This window comes from Elaeis guineensis, chromosome 8, assembly GCF_000442705.2.
Source record: "Elaeis guineensis isolate ETL-2024a chromosome 8, EG11, whole genome shotgun sequence".
Lineage (NCBI taxonomy): Eukaryota > Viridiplantae > Streptophyta > Magnoliopsida > Arecales > Arecaceae > Elaeis > Elaeis guineensis.
In genome coordinates this window covers 51,026,187-51,042,412 of record NC_026000.2, presented here as the reverse complement: position 1 = coordinate 51,042,412, position 16,226 = coordinate 51,026,187, and the positions used below count along the sequence as shown (strand labels likewise).

The 16,226-nt window shown below is 37.0% G+C and overlaps 1 pseudogene; it reads left to right on the top strand.

The window, feature by feature from the left end:
* LOC105034661 (serine/threonine-protein kinase Nek5-like) overlaps positions 1-15,650 on the top strand; it is a 37,612-nt pseudogene extending 21,962 nt beyond the window's left edge.
* The last annotated feature ends 576 nt before the right edge of the window (positions 15,651-16,226 follow it).

The following is a 16,226-nucleotide window of genomic DNA, read 5'->3' as shown; positions in this document are numbered from 1 at the left end:
GTTTGGATTCTTAAGATATACATTGAGATTGTAAAAAATTTAGATTACAAAAGATAATTGCTCATTGACTATGCTCTTAGTAAGTCACAATGCCCCATTATTGGGCTTAACTTGATGGCTTGTGTTGCATGGATGTTAATATGGGAGTCAGATTTAGACCGTATTGAAGCGGCTAATTTGGCAAGAGGTATAAAGGAAATATAAGGATACATTGGATAAATTATAATTTAGCTGTATTGTATATATTAATATATCAATGTTTAGTTTTTATATATTAAAAATAAATATTAAGAAGATGTTGCTTGTTAAGCTCTTTTAACATACAAGTTTCCTATTCAAGCTTCGCAATTAACTAAAGGATATAAGAAAAATAATATCTTACAAAGTTCTTTCAATACCTACATTCTTAGCCCATCATTAAGAATAATACTCCTTTCTAACATGAAAATGAAGGGTCAAACTCATTGTTGGAAGAGTTCAACTCTCCACCAATGTTTAAAAAGGGCATTCCTAGAATATCATAAGTATTAAAGTGGCTGCCGGACACATATCTGACATGGATGTTTGGAGCCAACTATAAATATGCAAATAACACAGTTGATGGTTAAACAAATGAATTCTCATTGCCTCTATGTGCTTCATGCATTGAATAGGCCGTACATTAGTTAGCCAAATGTGGACGTCATCCCAAGGAGTATATGTTTTCACTTTGATCTTTTGCTCCCAAACCTCAAAAATATTCTATATGAGTTACTTCTACATACTTTTTCTTCATTAGTTATGTATTAAGGATCACTTTACCCAAAAAAAGGAAAATTTTTGAAATTATTCGGTTCTTAGACATTCTAAATATTTTATCTTATTTTAAACTGTTGCATTCTCTGTTTTAATCACTCATCATGTAGTTCTAACAGATACAATTTAGAATTAAATTGCTTGGTGGGATCCTAGTTCATCTCTCTCTCTCTCTCTCTCTCTCTCTCTGACAGATACATCACACACAGCTCTGATTATGACCATTCGATGTGTAGTTCTTGACTTACTAGCATATTTACTAAGCAAGCAACAAACACTCATGTACCTTTCTATGCTGAGGCTTTCACTCGTGTTTGATATGGATTGAATTATAATGTTACCTATCTAGCAGCTTCTTCTGATATGTCAAGGGACCAACTGAGCTGGATTATCGTTCTGCAACTTCATTAAAGGCTTGAATTCTAGATATCTCTAAGACTGTATTTGGGCCTTATTTAGTCCTTGCTGAATCAGCATTGTTACATGTTGGAGTCTTTTGCAGTAACCTTTTTTTTCCCTCCCTGTAAATGAGCTAGTCTTTCAAATAGTTACATGCTAATTAATATATTTTGTTTCACATTTTCACTCTATTAACTTTTTCTGAAGAATTAGTTTGTCTGGGAATAGCTTGAATTAGTTTTCTTCTGTACCTTGTTTATATGTTTGGTTAATACTCTTTTACATCTTCTCAAGTGCTATCCTGTACTCTGATCAAATATCTAACACCAAATATTAGTTACATATGTATCAGCTAACATTTATAATAAAATGGGTCATGTGAAAAATATTTTCAGGATGTGGCTGGATTGATAAGTAAGATAAACCGGTCTTCTATTGGCCCTTTACCTTCCTGCTTTTCTTCTTCCTTGTGAGTATTCTCTATGCTATTACATATTTGTGGAAGCTCAGTGACAATCTTTCTTAGACAAAACCTTTGATGATCTGTGATTGTAGGCTATTTTATTTTTCATGTTTGTCGGGCCTATCAACGTTTCTTCTTGTAATCCAGAAAGATACTTATCAACTTTTTGGTCTTCTTATATTAATGTGTATTGCATAAACTTGTTCACTCTGTTCGATGCATAAGTATTTCTTATCATTCGATGAGGAAATTTCAATGTCTTAAGCATTGTCAGTTGCAAGGGCTTAACAATGGTAGAATCTAGTGGCATTGATAATCAAGATTTAACGGCAGACAAGATACACAATGTGGTATAAGTCAGTAATGATTTATTTATTTTCTTTTTCTTTTTAATTTAGCTTGGCTGATTCTAAGACCCCAAGGTTGCAAATTTCCTTTTTTTTTTTTGTTTTTTTGATAGAGTTAAGGTGTGAAACCAAATTTGTTCTTATTAGCCTTTTGATTTGGGAAAATAAATATTTCAATTAAACCTGTTTGTTATCTTATCCTGATTATAAAACACAACAGTTGGCTTGTGTTTATAACAGTTTCCAGATAATTTGACATTTGGAAAAAACTAGTCAAACCCATGCACAATCAGATAATTCTAAGTTTGTGAATATTTGCTTCATCATACACATACTACTATAGTAGCATCAAGATTTATTTTAATAATATTCCCACAATATCTGGATATTATCATGAGAAAATGTGCATCTGTAATTTTTTAAACATTTATTGAATTTCTTCAATTTGATGCACTCGCAGCATTCCCACATAAAACCTGAGGAAAATTAAAATTGTCGAAACCTCATATAAAGCCTGTGAGCAAGACTATTTTGGCAATACTAGTTGGCTTCATTATTTGATTGGGCCTTATGGGTTTACATCTGGGTAGTTTAGACATGGACCAAGGAACTGTTTAGGTCCTCGTGATGCCCACTCGACTCTTTCTATTATTGATTTGAGATTACTGATTTGTTCTACTTAAAATATCTATGACGGGCTCATGTTTGGAGTATTTGTTTGTTAGATGTATATCCTAGAAGCCAATATGACTAATACATTATAATAAAGTTAGGATACAATTTTATACTTAATACATTGATTTGATCAATAAAAGGGCAAGTTTATTTTTCATTCAAGTGTAATGTCCTTAAATCGTTCATGGAATTAACATTTTAATATATATTCTCAAAGTGTTGAGAATTAGAGACATGTATATAATTTCTAAATGCTTCCAATCATAGTATCATCATGAGGATGGTGATCGATCTGGATAGACCGACGCACAGATCGCTTCCTTCGGGATAGATGAGTCTCCGGTTTATTATGTAGAGATACTGAGCGACGAGTACGGATAGTTATTAGAGAACAATTAGTGCTGAGCATGACCATACGAGAGATCACTTGGATTTCTACTCGATCGTCAGTGATTGTCTCGATGTTGTAGTTGTGTGAATGGTCCTTTGACTTATGATGATACGACTGTTCGCAGTGAGGATGCTGGAGTTTGACCGACACATAAACATGATCTCAATGAGCCCTTGTAGTGGATGTTGGCGATAGTTAATCCACTGTAGTAGGGTGCGCATCAAAATAGGATCTATCGATCTTGATAAAGAGTAGTCCTATAGGATTTGAGAGGCTAAGTCCGAGAGTCTGTGGCCATAGCAGTGTGATTGATGAAAAAGAGTTTTCATAAAGATCACAATTGGACTTAAGCTGATTATATCTATCATATGACTGATGATGAGGTTTGACGATTTATCCATGACTTGCCATCTAGTCGGAACTCACGATAAAGGGACTGAATCACATATGAACTACACCTTGAGGTTCTTTTTCGATTCTATTGGGTTGTCACTACATACTGCTAGGTGTCACTAGTGGATTGTGAGAGCTCATTAGGGTTGTCTAGGATTGATAATCCTTGATGAGTTAGAGTAGAATTATTTCGATCCATTGAAAAGAGTTTCAATGATACTATGATATGATTATTGTATATCTCATTATCAAATAGAATTGAATCTATGAGGTTACATAGCAAAGAGATTAGACCTGGAATAAGCAATTGGGCTTATAAAGTCTCAATTGGATTTAGAGAAATTCTATTGGATTTAAGGTAATCTTGGTAGCATATAGTTGGATCCAATTTTTTCTTTACGTTTGAATTTTTTATTTGATAAGATTAATTCAAATTTAATTACCTATTAATAATCTAAATGAATTAATTTCATTGGGCTTCAATTGTTGGGTGCTTAAGGTTTTAGATCAAATGAATTAAGGATTCAAGCCCTTAATTAATATCCTTGATAGTTTTGATTGGGTGCCACTTGATTTGATCAAGTTGGGCATGTCCACCCATTAGAGGGCGTGTGGGACCAGCATGAGGCATCCCATGGGTGCCATATGGCAGGTTTATTTGTGGGTGCAAAGGCTCCAATAGTTGGCGCCTAAAGGATCTCCTAAAGGGAGTCAAATAACTAAAGGAATAAGGATTCCTAGTGCAAATAGGACTTGTATTAAATGGTTGTTTGATTTTAAATGGATTCAAACCTTATGCCTATTTAAAGGGACCTTTTCTAAGGTCTCTAGACAATTGAACCAGCAGCCCCATGCTTCCATATAGCAGCCCACGCTCCTCTCTCTCTTCTCCCCTCTCTTCTTCCTTGAAGATCCAATGCTCAAGCCTTGGGCGTCCTTCATCTTCCACACCCAAAGGAGTTTGGGCATCCCTTTGTTTGCTGATTTTTAGTCCCTGATTGCTTCATAATCAGGAGAAGAAAAGCAAGAGAAGAGAAGAAGAAGATCAAGGAAAGGATCAAAGAGTTGATCGCGATCCAGGTTTAGTTCAGAATCGCAAGCTGATTTTTCTTAGTGAAAAAAATCAATACCAAAGAGGATTATTCCAGACTGATCTTTAGTGGATATCCGTAGAGGCTGGGAACTTGCACGGCTAAAGAAAAACTTACTCTCTTTTAGATCCAGATTTGAAGAAAAGATTTGCGAAATAGGTATGTGATTCGATCACATATTCAATTTTAGCATATGTTCAATTTCAGCATATGAAGTAGATTCTAGTGCTTTATATTTTATGCATGCATGATAGAGATGAAAAAGAGTTTTAATCTTTTATTCCGCTGCGTTGTTTAAAAAAAAAATTTTGAAACATACATGCATGCCTCGATATGAAAATTCCAACAGTAGTATCAAAACCATGGGTTTTATATACATGAAATTGACATACATGTTTTAAAAAAAGTTTCAAAATCTGATTTTTTCTTGATATATGAGATGTATAAATAAATATTTTGAATCTGAAATTTATTTTAGATTTAATTTTAGAACATATAGTTGATATGTGAAAGCATGCATAGATCTGAATTTTAATCTATAATGGTTTCTAGTTCATATTCATGAAATATATAGATACATGCATAAATCTGAAATTTAATTCGATCTGATTCATGATTTATATATGAGATATATGATTGCATATTTATGTTAGAAAATTATTTTTGATATGATTCATGATTTGTATATAAGATATATGAAATCATGTTATGATCTGAATTTTTATTTAGATCTGAATCTTACATACATATATGAAATATATGCTTGTATGTTAAATCTGAAAATGAGTTTCATGATTTAAAGTTTATCCTTTATGCAAAGAATTTAGAGTTAAAATTTAGTTTTGGAATCTGAAATTTGTGTTTGTGCATAAAAATTTTGGTTATAGGAAAATAAAAAATTAGATCATGTAATTAGATTGCATCTAGAGTTTTTGATTTGAACATAATAGGTTTAATTCGATTAAGTAATTGATCAAACCGAATTAAGTATAGATTAAGGTTAGATCAATTAAGTTATATGATCATGCAATTATTGTTAATCAAATCGATTGAATCCCATATGTAGAATCGATTAACTTAAGAACCTAATTCGGCTTAATAGTTTGAGCCTGATTCGCTTGAGCTAACCTATTTGGACCAATTGACCTATTGGTGTCTAAGGCAAGTAATTGAGAGATGGTTATTTAATTGGTTCCATTTGCTGACCTAGTCAATTTATTAGTATCTAACGAAAGCAATGGGGGACTCCCACCGATCTCTACTTACCTGGTCAATTTAGAGAATTGAGTCTTAAATAAGGTTGCTTGGCGGTCTGGTTTAGCTCATGCTAATTAGATTAGTCATATGATGACTGATTAGATGAGATCTAAACCTAAACTTCTTTATAAATATTAAGTCCATAGGTCTTCCACCGTTGTAGATGTGCGGACGTGCTATTGGTGTTGATTGTTCTCGGTGGTTCAATTGCATCGGGAATACGCAATCACTCTATTAGCAAAGGGTTGCTCTAGGGTAAGGATGGGGTTGGGCCCAATAACTGTTATGTGAGGGATTTAATGACGGCCTTGCACCTGCTTGTGAATGGTGGGTCGGATTTAATTAAGGAGTGTGGTCAATAACTGTTAGATGAGCCCACATAACTTAAAGATCAAGTTTCTGCAACATGCTTAGAGAAGCATTTGGACAAAGAGTTGTCCACGCATCGGTGTGCATGTTACCAATAACTATTAGGTGAGATATATGGCATCGGTGGGACTGCAGCACTCACAAGGAATCCATTTATTGCATTAGAGTTTTCATTTCCCATCCAGGGAGTGGAGGAATTTGAAAAATTAGTGAGTCATTATTTGCATCTGAAAGTCTAGAAGCAAATATAATTTTAAAATACAAAAGTCTAACTTGAATCCAATCGTTTGATCGGAACAAACTATAAAGACTGGCTAAAAACCTCAGGATTGTCCTAACTTCTGAAAAACTAAATCATGTATTCGATCAGGAACCCTGGTGTTACCAAACCGTCCTACTACTGAGCAAAGAACTGCTTATGAAAAGTGGACGGATGAAAACAGTCGGGTTAAGTGCTATATGCTGGTATCCATGTCAAATGTCAATGTCTTGCAGAGCCAGCATGAGCATATGTCCACTGTCAGGGCTATAATCACTCATCTACAAGAGTTGTATGGTGAGCAGAGCTGTACAGCATACTTTGAAGTGTCCAAGAGACTTTTCAATCTGAAGATGCATAAAGGACAGTCAGTCCAAGAGCACTGTATGACAGTGATCAAAGACATTGAGGAGCTTGGGAAACTCGGACTTGATATGCAAAAGGAATTGTAGATGGATTTGATCTTTCAATCCCTTACGAGTTCATATAGTCAATTTATTATAAATATTTATATGAACAAACTTGATTGCACTATATTTGAACTGGTCAACATGTTGGTCATTACGGAAGGAACTTTGAAGAGTTCAAGAGGCACTGGTCTCACTATGGAGTGGACTTCTTTGACCAAGAGAAAGTCTGGTTGGAAGAAGAAAAATAAATCCGCTAAGAAGCAGAGAAAAAAGAGCAAGCCAAAAAAGATATTCCAAAGAAAGTTGAAGCAAAGGAAAAGTGTTTCTACTATGATGCTGAAGGCCACTGGAAGAGGAACTGTCCACTCTATCTGGAGAGCTTAAAGACTAAGAAGGATGATAACCTTCAAAAGATATGCTCGTAATTGAATCTAATCTTACGGTTTTTTCTACTTCTAGTTAGGTATTGGACATTGGTTTGAGTGCTCATATATATACCTTAATGCAAGGTCTAATAAAAAATAGAAGATTGAGGGAAGGTGACATGATCCTTCAGGTCAGCAATGGAGTAAAAGTTGCTGCAGAAGTCTTTGGTACTTATCCTCTTCGATTACCATCAATATTTAGATTAGATTTAAAAGACTGTTATTTTATTCCTGTAGCTAGTCGGAATTTGATTTCCGTGTCTGTGCTAGTACAAGATGGTTTTGAATTTAATTTCAATAAAGATTTTTGTTCCATTTATTTACAAAATAAATTAGGTGCACGTGGTCTTTTAATTGACAGTATATCTTTGCATGTTGATACGAATGTAAATTTGAATGAGCAAATAATGAGTGCCGTAGGCCAAAAAAGATTCAGAGATGAAATTAATCAGAAGTACTTGTGGCATCATAGATTAGGCCATATTAGAGAGGACAGGATAAACAAACTGAAAATGGATGGGATCCTTGGTTCTCTTCATCCAGAGTCATATCTAGCTTGTGAATCTTGCTTCGAGGAAAAATGATCAAATTGCTCTTTGTAGGACATGGGAAAAGAGCCACTGAGTTATTTGCTCTAGTACACACTGATGAGTGTGGTCCATTTGATGTGCAGGCCAGAGGTGGTTATTGCTACTTCATCACATTTATCGATGATCTATCTAGTTATAGGTATGTGTATCTGATGAAACACAAGTCTGAAGTCTTTGAAAAGTTCAAAAAATTCAGAAATGAAGTAGAAAACAAACAGGCAAACCCATTAAGATTTTTCGATCTGATCGAAGAGGTGAATATCTTAGTCAGGAATTTTTGGGATATCTTAAGGACAACGGCATAGTCTCTCAATAGACTCTTCTCGGAACACCTCAGCTCAACGAGATATTCGAAAGAAGGAATAGGACCCTATTAGATATGGTCAGATCCACGATAAGCTTCACTGATTTATCCTTATATCTTTGGAGATAGTTTTATTAACTGTAATTCACCTATTGAATAGAGTTCCATCAAAATCTGTTCCTACCATATCGTATAAGATATGGTACGGTAAGAAGCCGAGTCTAGATTATCTTAAGACTTAGGGATGTCCGGTCTATGTCAAGAGATAGATGGCCGATAAATTAGAGGATAGATCTATAATAGCTCGTTTCATAGGATATTCAAAAGAATCAATGGGATACTACTATTTTCCACTAGATCACAATATGATTGAGTCGGAATGTCATATTCTTAGAAAATAGTTTATCCAGGATGGTGGTAGTGGGAGGTTAGTTGAGCTCGAAGAGAATGTCTCTGAAGAGCAAAGAGCTATAGATCCTCAGGAACCCATTATTCATGAGTCAGTAGTTGATGTTCCTCTACCATCTCGTAGATCTAGCAGGATCTTCCAACCTCTTGAAAGGTATATGGGTATGCTTATGGAGAAAGTAAAAAAAATATTCTTTATGGGAAATAAAGATCATGGTGATGATCCTAATACCTTTGATGAGACAATGTCTGACATCGATTTCGAGAAATGGTTAGATGCAATAAAGTCAAAAATTGACTCGATGCATGTGAACCAAATATGGACCTTAGTAGATCCACCCAAGGGTATAGTACCCATTGGGTGTACATGGATCTACAAAAGAAAAATAGATGCTGATAGTAAGATAGAAATCTATAAAGTTAGGCTTGTGGGAAAAGGTTATAGCCAGTGCGAGGACATTAACTATCAAGAAATCTTCTCGTCCGTAGCCATGTTGAAGTCCATCTGCACTCTGCTTGCTATTGCAGTTTATTATGATTATGAAATCTGACAGATGAATGTAAAAATTGCTTTCTTGAATGGATATCTTGAGGAAGATATTTATATGGAGCAGTCTTTAGGTTTCACATCTGGTGATAGTGATCATAAAGTCTGCAAGCTGCAAAGGTTCATATACGGATTATAGCAAACTTCTCGATATTGGAATTTTTGTTTTGATGATGCAATCAAATCGTTTGATTTTATCAAGAACGAAGAGGAACCTTGTGTATACAAAAGGGTTAGTGGGAGTGCAATAACATTCCTCGTATTGTACGTGGATGATATTCTCTTCATTGAGAATGATATTCCTATGCTGACCACGATCAAAAGATGGTTGTCTAAAGAATACTTCATGAAGGACTTAAAGGAAGTATCCTATATTCTTGAAATAAAGGTCTATACGGATAGATCTAAAAGGATACTAGGCTTGTCACAAAAGCTGTACATGGAGAAAGTGCTGAAGAGGTTCAATATGGAAAACTCTAAAAGAGGATTTTTGCCTCTTAAGCATGGTATTCATCTTACCAAGATGATGTGTCTGACCACATCTGAGGAAGTTCAGCGCATGAGTAGGATTCTTTATGCCTCAGCCATAGAGAGCCTCATGTATGTCATGTTGTGTACTTGACTTGATATTGTCCTTGCTGTGAGTATCACAAGCAGATATCAGTCAAATTTAGGTGAAGAGCACTGGATAGCTGTGAAGAATATCTTTAAGTACTTAAGAAGAACTAAGAATTTGTTCTTGATCTTTGGAGGAGGTCTGAGTTGCGAGTCGAAGGGTATACTGATTCAGACTTCATGTCTGATCCTGATGATAGAAAGTCTACGTCAGGATATGTGTTCGTATGCAATGGTGGCGCAATCAGCTGAAAGACTTTCAAGCAACCCATCATAGCAGATTCAACCACAGAGGCTGAATATGTCACTGCTTCGGATGCTGCAAAGGAAGGCTTTTGTTCAAGAAATTCGTCGCAGAACTTGGGGTTACAACATCAGATGTCATACCACTTTATTGCGACAACAATAGAGTCATAGCACTTGCTAAAGAGCCAAGGTCTCATCGAAAATCAAAGTATATCGAACGGTGGTACCACATCATATGCGACTATCTCGAAAAGAAATATATCGAGGTGCGAATAGTAGACTCTGTGGACAACGTGGCAGACCCGTTGACAAAGCAATTGAGCCAGCCAAAGATGGAAGTCCACCTTGAGAAGATGGGACATAGATTAGTGGCCGATTGATTTTAGTCCAAGTGGGAGATTGTTAAATGTATGTCTTAGAAGCTAATATGGCTAACACATTATAATAAAGCTAGGATACAATTTTGTACTTAATACATTGATTTGATCAATAAAAGGATAAGTTTATTTTTCATTCAAGTGTGATATGTCCTTGAATCGTCTATGGAATTAACATTTCGATACGTATTTCAAAGTGTTGAGAATTAAAAATATGTATATAATTCTTAAATGCTTCTGGTCATAATATTATCATAAGGACAGTGATCGATCCAGATAGACCAGCGCACAGATCGCTTCCTTCGGGATAGATGAGTCTCTAGTCTACAGTGTAAAAATATTGAGCAATGAGTGCGGATAGTTGTTAGAGAACAACTAGTACTGAGGATGACCATATGAGAGATCACTTGCATTTCTACTTGATCGTCGGTGATTGTCTCGATACTGTAGTTTTGTGAATGGTTCTTTGATCTGCGATGGTACGACTGCTCGCAATGAGACTGTTGGAGTTTGGCTGACACATAAACATGGTCTCAATGAGCCCTTATAGTGGATGTTGGCGACAGTTGGTTCACTGTAGGAGTAGGGTGCGCATCAAGATGAGATCTATCGATCTTGATAGAGAGGAGTAGTCCTATAGGATTTGAGAGGCTAAGTTCAAGAGTCTGTAGCCACAGCAGTGTGATTGATGAAAAAAGAGTTTCCATAAGGATCATAATTAGACTTGAGCTAATCATATCATCATATGACTGATGATGAGGTTTGACGATTTATCCATGACCTGCCATCTAGTCGGACTCACGATAAAGGGACTGAATCATATGTGAACTACACCTTGAGGTTCTTTTTCGGTTCTACTAGATTGCCACTACATACTGTTAGGTGTCACTGGTGAATTGTGAGAGCTCATTAGGGTTGTCCAGAATCGACAATCCTTAATGAGTTGGAGTGGAATTGTTCCGATCTATTGAAAAGAATTTCAATAATACTATGATAGAGATTATTATATATCTCACTATCAGATAGAATTGAACCTATGGAGTCATACAACAAAGGAATTAGATCTGGAATAAGCAATTGGACTCATGAAGTCTCAATTGGATTTAGAGAAATCCTATTGGATTCAGGATAAACTTGCTAGCACATGGTTGGACCCAATTTTCTCTTTACGTTTGAATTTCTTATTTGATAAGATTAATTTAGATTTAATTACCTGCTAACAACCTAAATGAATTAGATTCATTTGGGCTCTAATTGTTGGGTGCCTAGGATTTTAGATCAAATGAATTAAGGGTTCAAGTCCTTAATTAATATCCGTGATAGTTTTGATTGGGCGCCACTTGATTTGATCGAGTTGGACGTGTCCACCCATTAGAGGGCGTGTGGGACCAGCATGGGGGTCCCATGAGTGCCATGTGGTGGGTTTATTTGTGGGTGCAAAGGCTCCATAGTTGGCGCCTAAAGGATCTCCTAAAGGGAGTCAAATAACTAAAGGAATAAGGATTCCTAATACAAGTAGGACTTGTATTAAGTGGTTGTTTGGTTTTGAATAGGATTCAAACCTTACATCTATTTAAAAAGGGACCTTCCCTAAGGTCTCTAGGCAATTGAACCAGCAGCCCACGCCCTCTCTCTCTTCTCCCCTCTCTTCTTCCTTGAAGATCCAATGCCCAAGCCTTGGGTGTCCTCCATCTTCCACGCCCAAAGGAGTTTAGACATCCCCTTTGTTTGCGGGTTTCTAGTCCCTGATTGCTCCATAATCAAGAGAAGAAAAGCAAGAGAAGAAGAGAAGAAGAAGATCAAGGAAAGGATCAAAGAGTTGATCACGATTCAGGCTTCGTTCAGATCGTAGGTTAATTTTTTTTAGAAAAGAAAAATTAATACCAAAGAGGATTGTTTTAGGCTGATCCTGAGTGGATATCCGTAGAGGCCGGGTATTTGCGTGGCTAAGGAAGAACTTATTCTCTTTTAGGTCCAAATTTGAAGAAAGGATTTGCGAAACAGGTATGTGATTCGATCACATATTCAATTTCAGCATATGTTCAATTTCAGCATATGAAGTAGATCTTAGTGCTTTATGTTTTATGCATGCATGATATAAATTAAAAGGAGTTTTAATCTTCTATTCCACTGCGTTGTTTAGAAAAAAATTTTTGAAACATACATGCATCCCCAACATGGAAATTCGAACATTGTTGTCCAATTTTTCTCTTTTCTATTTTTGCTTTCTTTTTTCGTAAGAATCAACTTTTGAAGAGACCTGACCTCTGTAATTTCATGCAGGAAAACACTTATTAAGAGCATGTTGAGAAAGAACCCAGAGCATCGTCCAAATGTAAGACTTTCCTTCTGTCTCCTCCCAGTTTGTAGCAATTAATAATGTTTGGTCTATTTATGTTTTGACAATATCTACAAATGCTCGACATCTTCATCTACTTATGCGGTGATTTAAATCCAAATCAGGCTTCTGAAATTTTAAGTCATCCATATTTGCAACCATATGTCGATCAATATCGACCATCCCTTGACCCTTCAAGTATAACTCGGTCACTGAAGAAGCCTATCTCCACTTCATGCAATGGTCAGAAAAACATGTCTGAAAGCCAAAACAGCAGCATTTCTAGCAGCGATAAGGACAGTTTGCGGTCAAGTGAAGAAACATATCAGGGTTAGCACTCAACTGTGATCACAAGGAAGTTGAAAAGGACAATTTTTCAAAAGGAGTTGCCTCTGATAGAAACATTATTCCCTCACAAGATGTCGGAGGTGATTGTAATGTCTCTAAAATGGATGTAGAGAAACAAGATTCACCAAAATCCTTGCATGTTGATCAGCAGCCAAAAGTCAAGCATAAGCAACCAAGCACTGTTAAAAATGTAATCCTGGCTCTTAAAGAGGGCAAAGTTAGACAGGGCAGCTCTCTTGTGAGAGCCAGTCATGTTAAGATAGGTGGTACACCAAATCATAAAACTGACACAGAACCACCTCCCAGGTCATGTAGACCTACTTGTTCCAGTTCGTCAAGCTCCAAGCCTAATGTAGAAGTGCTAGCTCGTAAATCAGTGGAAAACAATTGTGATTCTGCAAAAAGAGTGCTGGCATTACACCCATTGAAGCATCTGGTAAGTAGATTCCAATATTTTCCCCCAGCATTTCTTAATTATCTTTTTTCAAGGGTAGCCTAGTGCACAGGACTTCCACCACTATGGGATTAGATATACGCAGCCTTACCCCACCGTGCGAAGATATTATCTCCATGTTTTGGACTTGTGACCTCCATGTCACAGTAGAGCAACCTTATAGTTGCAAAGAGCAAAGTTTTAAATTCTGTGGGATAGGACTATCCCAATACTTGAGATAAAAGATATCCTTAGACATGCCTATCAAGATACTGGGACAATCGTAGGACGGTCCCATCCTAACACTTGGAATGGTACTCTATCAAGTGTTCTATAGGACGTCCTACTGAGACTTGAATACTTGGTATCAAGGCTCACTCTCTTAATTATCTCTTTTCATTTACTATTATCTGTCACCTCTTGCAGTTGCCGATATCGGACTGCTCCCCAAAAACCAAAGCTAGAAATGAGGGGATCTCACACTCTGTCAAACAAGTTATGGAAGATGGCATCCATATCAAGGTGAAGCAAAGGCCTCCACCTCCCAGTATTGTCGGAAGACCTCTCCCTGCTTCAAAGCCTGCTATGCCTGACAGTACAAGCCCAGCTAATGATGGTATCATGGGTGTGCCAGTGAAGATAAGTCAGGAGAATGAGAAGAGTCCAAACCAAACTGTATATCCCAAGCAAGTCATCAACCAGGTTCAAGAATCTGAAAAGTTTTCTTCGGATCCTTCAAGAAGAATGCAAACTGATCTAAGCAACACCAGAGCACCATCTGTTCAAACTCAGGAACCCCATGGACAGCGATGAAGGAACAGAGCAGCATATGCTCAAACTCTAAAGTTGATCGCATTGATGACATCTTGCTCCCTGAAATTTCTGAATCTAATCCACCAAGATGTTCAATTTCTTCATTCACACATTCAAGAATTGATTGTTCATCTGTAGAAAGTCTGGAGCATTATTGCAGACCTACACCAGTTTCAGAGGTTAATCAGGGGCAGGCTTGCAGAACAGTAGTGCAAGGAATGATGAACTGAGTTCAAGTTCAGTCCTAGAGCCATCCTTTCCCAGCTCTGAACAGGAGTTTGTTTGTAAAGATGATGCATCTGCGATCGAGCGTGAGAAGAATCACATTGTAGCACAAAATGGCGATGGCAAGTTTACTGTCAGAGAGCTCCTCTCATTCATAACAGATATTGCACCTTTTGTCTCAGCAACCCCAAAGAACACTCCTTTGGAGAAGGTAGCAGTTCCAAATCAGGCTTTGGAAAAGCTGGCAGCTCCTCATTTAACCCCAGCTTTTGATGATGTCATACATGTTATAAGACAGCAGTTTCCGGGTAGGCAGTGAGCACCCGGCAATTGAGAGTGTTGAAAAGGGTGTTCAGAACATGGATATGGCAAAGCTATTGAATGTGGTTAGAGAAGAAGTGGATATGAGGAGTGTCTCGCCAAACATCAAACCTCCTGAATTTGTTGAAGCTGTAACTGTTAAATCTAATGTTCTAGAAAATATTATCAAGGAAAAATCAAACAGCTCATAAACTATGAAGTTAAATTCTGCAGAGGTCAGATCAAACTCATCAGAGGTCACCCTTGGGTCAAAGGAAGAGGAGTCTCCAGCTAAAGAGACATTGGACGTCAAATCATTTAGACAGAGAGCAGAAGCACTTGAAGGCTTGTGAGAACTTTCAGCAGAACTACTGCAGCACAACAGGTTGGAAGAGCTTGCAGTTGTTTTAAAGCCATTTGGTAAGGATAAGGTCTCCCACGAGAAACTGCAATCTGGTTGGCAAAAAGCTTTAAAGGGATGATGAATGAGGACAGCAGCCGCACGGCATGAGATTTCTTACCTTCTTCTTTTCAATTGTTGTTTCCCCTTTTCTACTTCTGAAATGTTGTTTGATAGGAATACCTGTAGCTCTTGCATGATTTCCACATTTTTTTTTGTATTCTTCACAAAGAATGTTGTAAATAGTTAGATTTGTGAACTAAATAAGCATCTTTTCTCCGAACATGCGAGCTTAAAGAAATGATAGTTGCATGTTCTTGAGGTAGCATGGGAACTGTAGGGGGATATTTCCTCCTTGGGCCGGAGATAGAGGCAGGTAGCAAGTTGTAGATTGATAAATGTTGTAAATAGTCTGATCCAAGCTTTGGCCCATAACAAGGATCGGCCTTTGTCAGCTTCGCTATCATATTTCTTTCCGTCTCTGTGGTGATTGGCTCTCAACACGGACAACCGTAGATGATGAAGTACTTGGGCATTCTAAGTTCTGCTTTAGCTGTAGGTAGATATCGATCCTTATCTTGGTGGGTGAGATCCAATTTAGTTGTTTCCTTTCCTCAGCATCTGCTTCCATCAAATTATATCGAACCTACAACTGATGAGGTATGGTCTATCTCACCTACACTTCAATTCAAAATTCGATATCGCCATGATTGTCAGTTGATTTCGGAATGAAAAAGGAAGGTGTGATAACCTCCTCATTGATCTCGATCGGAAGTATCGCCATGTTGCGCCTGAATCGCCTCCACGATCTCTCTTGACGGTTACATGATTTGATCTTACAAAAAGATCTACAGAGGGATCTCTCAAGGTACACATCCATAATTTTCTATACTCCACTATTTTTTTGAGATCTGACTTGAGTGTTGAAGGATTTCGGTCGAAATCAATTTCGATTAGGATTTGCATGCAGATTTTTCAGTCGAGAGGATGCACCACCACTCTAGCTTT